The sequence below is a fragment of the Rousettus aegyptiacus genome, unplaced genomic scaffold, assembly GCF_014176215.1.
Source record: "Rousettus aegyptiacus isolate mRouAeg1 unplaced genomic scaffold, mRouAeg1.p scaffold_m13_p_16, whole genome shotgun sequence".
NCBI classification, from domain to species: Eukaryota; Metazoa; Chordata; class Mammalia; order Chiroptera; family Pteropodidae; genus Rousettus; species Rousettus aegyptiacus.
Window position 1 is genome coordinate 30,407,275 of NW_023416291.1, and position 4,664 is coordinate 30,411,938.

At 43.5% G+C, this 4,664-nt stretch overlaps 1 pseudogene; it reads left to right on the forward strand.

Annotated features, from left to right (window-relative positions):
• Positions 1–2,014: 2,014 nt before the first annotated feature.
• LOC107507532 lies at positions 2,015–3,808 on the forward strand (annotated as a pseudogene).
• The last annotated feature ends 856 nt before the right edge of the window (positions 3,809–4,664 follow it).

A 4,664-nucleotide genomic window follows, 5' to 3' on the forward strand; every position in this document is an offset into this window, starting at 1 on the left:
TTTTGACTAGCTAAATATGTGTTCGAAAATGAAGATGTTGAAAGAAAATACAGTCGAGGTCTACTTATATGCAGATTTTTTCAATAAATACTGTAAATGTATTTCATTTTTCTTACTGTTTTCTTCACATTTTCTTTTCTGTAGCTTACTTTATTGTAAGAATACAGTATATAAGATATATATAACATATAAAATTGTGTTAATCAACTGTTTATGTTATCAATAAGGCTTCCAGCCAATAGTACACTGGTATTGGGATTGCAGATAATTTTTTTTCTGTTTTTTAGTACTTTTCCATTTTGTATAGTAAATGTATATGATTTTTTGCTTATCAGAAAAAGAATGTATTCTATGAAATAATATTGAATCTCAACTGTAATTGAAAAATAAATTTTTAAAAATTTTTTAAAGAAAAAGTATATTCCAAAGAAAAATAATGAGTGTACCCCTTAAAAATAAATTTGCCACATTTAATTTCTCCCCAAAGGCCCAATCAAAGGTGGTAAATGATATTATCAAAACTTCTGCTAATGATTGTCGTGTCTCTGATTCCATGTGATCTGACATTAAGCAAGTATGTTAAATGAATAAACTTAAAAGTTTTTAGATGTCCTTTTGTCTAGTTTCATTGTGATTATGACTTGATTTATCACTTAAGAAAAAAAATAATGAAAAAACAAAAAGAGGTCCCACTTGGGAATATAAACCTATGCATTTATCGAGTTACTGCTATTCACTATGACTATTTCAAAAGAAAAATTTCTAACTGTTTTTTTATTTCCAAGTTTTTCTATCAATAAATTTATTTTATTTTCATCTAATTCTAAAAGGCTGTTTCTTCACAGGATGTTTGTTATGCTTGTTGCTCTTGAGGCATTATCTCTATGGTACCTGGGCACAAAACCTGGAGGTTATGAGATAAGGCTGTTTCCTTGGAGGTGACCTATTCTCCACGTGGTACTCTAAAGATATATTAGGTTTTGTCTTCTCAAACAGAATATAAATTAGTTTCTTTGACTATCAAGCTGTCTGAAAATAAATCAAAATGCCTATTGGTGCCCTGATCTCAGATCGATCAGGTTAAATTGCTGATTTTCATAAAAGTAAGTAAAAGTATATATAATATATGTGTATAACACACACAAAGTATAATGATATAATGCTGCGACTGAAAGTTGGCAGCATCGTCATAGGGATTTTGTGACTACTCACTTCTTTTGGTCACAATTCAAAGGTTCAGAAAGTTCCTTTGTAAGGGTTACTACTTTGAGATGATGGTCTATGTCCTTAATGCACTTCATTTCCTAATTCCCCCAATTTCTACTCTTTAATGATCCCGTGTCTTTATATATTTTACTCTCTCTACTGGAGGAAGAGGGTGAATGGAGCAAGCATGGCCTTTGGGGTCATACAGATGTGGCTTCAAACCATTGGTTATAATTTATTAGTTAAATGGCCCTGGGAAAGTTGTTTATACTCCTTGAGTCTTTGTTTCTTTATCTTTAACTTGACAGTAGCGGCAGTGTGTATCTCACAGAATTCTGGGACAATTCTTGTGAAGGACTTAGTAAGTATTCAAAAAGCATCTAACTCTTCTCTTTCTCACCCTCTTTTAGTCCATTTGGGCGGCTATAATAATAAAAAAAAAATACCTCAGACTGAGTGGCTTAGAAATAACATGAATTTATTTCTCATGGTTCCTGGAGGCTGGGAAGTCCAAGATCAAGGTATGCTGGCAAGACACGGGGTCTGAGTGTCTAGTGAAAGATCGCTTTCTGTTCATCGCCATCTGCTTGGCGTGTCCTCATACGGCAGAAGGGATGAGGGAGTGCTCTCACTAATCCCATTCATGGGAGTCCCACCCTTATGACCTAATCACCTCCCCAAGGCCTCATCTCCAAATGCCATCAGTTTGGGTGTTAGGATTTAACATATAAATTTTGAGGAGACACAAACTTTCAGTCTGTAGAACCCTTCTCCATCTCTTGTATTTTTATAAACGCATAGGCTTTAGATGGAAAAAGGTAAGAGCATTGTCTCAGGCATTCAGAGAAGAAGGGATGGTGAGAAAAAGCAGGACTAGTTCTTACCCAGTGGCAATGGAAAGGTCAGGAGACATCTTGGCCCTTGGGCACAGGTGTTTCTAACTTTCGCCTGCCTACTGTTCAACTTCAGAAATGGGAACATTCACAAATTGGATCAGCTTTTTGACTGGGGCTAGGGTCAAAAATAGAGACACTCCCAGGCTGCACCCTGGCCTTGTGGAGCACAACCACCTACCAGCTCATGTCCTCCACCCACCTCCTAGAGCCGGTGCACGGCATGGCCTTCAACCCTGGGATACTAGCGAGCTTGCCTGTGTTGGCCAGGGGGCCCTCACCTTATGGCTCATGCAGCACGGCAGGCCCAATATCAACCTCCAGGTGCACCAAGAGCCCACCGCTGAGGCAGTGGGAGTAGGTGAGCTGACCTCACTGTGCTTATGGCGTGGAGCCCCTGCTGTACTGCGGCTCCGATGCTGGCCAGATCTGCGTCTGGGACACTCGTGCCAATTGCTGCTTACTGGCCTCGGGGGCAGACCACGGGGAGATCGGAGTGCTGCTGCGCTCATGCTCAGCCTTGGTCAGTGGCAGCAACACCAGGCGCCTGTGCTTCTGGGCAGTGGGGGCTGTGCCAGAGCTGAGGCGCAAGGGCTCGGGTGCCAGTTCTAGCTCCCTGTTCATGGAGCGCGAGCTTACCCTGGATAAGGTCATCGTGAGCGCCGTCTTCCACGATAGCATGGACATGGGCGTAGTAAGCACGATGGCAGGCACACTCTGGTATGTCAGCTGGGCTGAGGGCACCAGCACCTGCCTCATCAGCGGCCACAGGTGCAAGGTGAGCAAGGTGAACAAGGTGGTCTTCGGCCTCGGCGAGTCCCACTGTGCCACATGACGGAAGTGTGAGCGTGTGGTCCTTGGCCAGCATGGAACTGGCGATCCAGTTCCAGGTGCTGAACCAGAGTTGTCTCTGCCTGGCTCGGAGCCCTACTTCTCACGGACACCCAGAGCAGCAACACGCGGCGGGAGTTACAGCGACGGCACACTGCATGTCTTCAACGTCACCCAAATTGCAATGGAGCTCAAGATGCACCCGCGTCCTGCTGCACTGACGGCCATTGTCTTCTCTGCTGATGGTCAGACTATCCTCTCTGGAGACAAGGACAGGCTTGAGCTGTGAGCTGCCCCCGCACGGGGATGACCTTCCTTGTACTGAGGTGACCACCGGGGCACCCTGATCTCCACCATCCAGAGCAGGAACAAGGAGTATAGAGAGTTTGGGGTGGAGGGCAAGGGCTTGTGGTTGGAGGCCTGAGGGGACCAGCATCAGCATCTGGGCTTCCTACTGGCTGCGGGGCTGCTGTGAACTTGTGGACTGGCTTACCTTCCCAGCCGCACCCTCCTGGAGGATCCAGGCTGCCCACCGCCCTCTTTTGCTACCTTCTGCCCCTGGGATAGGGCACTGCTGGTGTGTACAGACCTGGGCCCACACCTGGAGGTGGTCTTCTACAGCCTCCACCAGAAACAGGTGGTGGAGAAGATCCCTCTGCCTTTCTTTACTATATCCCTGAGCCTGTCCCCTGGGGCCTACCACATAGCCATTGGATTCACTGAGTTGTGCTGAGGTTGGTGGACTGTGTGATGGAGGCCAAACAGGATTTTGCAGGCCACAATGACTGGGTACAGCTTTGCAGTTTCACCCATCTGCCCATCTGCTCTTCACAGCAGCCTGCAATGAGATCTTGGTCTGGGGGGTCACAGGCTACTGAGCTGCAGTGGAGATGCCAGGGTCAGGTGTTCCCTGCTGGTCACACTGGGTGCCTGGCCTGGGTAAAGTCTCTGTTAAGAAGCTGGGTTAAGAAGCTGGGTTAGTGCTTGGCCAGGATGACTAGGCAGGCCAAGCCCCTCCATACCAGGCAGGGCCAACACTATGTGTGTAAATCATCTAGACCCTGAACAAATGTAAAGGCTTGCTAGCTCTTGCCTGAGTATTTTTGATATTCCTGCCAGAGTAGCTGAAATAAACGTGAGCATCGTAAAAAAAAAAAAAAAAAAAAAAAAAGGCCAGGACCTGCGGGCCCGGCCAGGACTGCAGCCTGGCCTTGTGGAGCACAGCCACCTACAAGCTTTTTTTGTTTTGTTTTGTTTTGTTTTGTTTTTGTGTTTTGTTTTGTTTTGTTTTGTTTTCGATTGTTACCGCAATATACAGCATGTTCCCATGGATACTTTTTGCTCATCTGAGAAAAAAACACTAATAGAGTATACTTTTCATATTGCCCTAATTATCTAAATGCCAAATGTTAAATTATAGATATTTAAGTGATCTAAACTTCAAGAGTTGGAAGCAATCTCAAAATTTAATTAAATCCTAATTATTTATTTTACTAATTACCTAAATAAAATTGATTTCCTTATTAGTGAACTCACTAATTGGGGAAAATGAATGTTAACAATTTTAATTAAGTCATATTTTTCATGGAAATAAGTTTGTGATTGTAAACAATATGAGAACGGAGCAAAATAAGATATTTCATTTTTTAAAAACATATGACTACAAAATTTGTATCATTTCCAAAATTTTGTTCCACAGTACGTATCAACACATACATGATACTTAGTCTACAT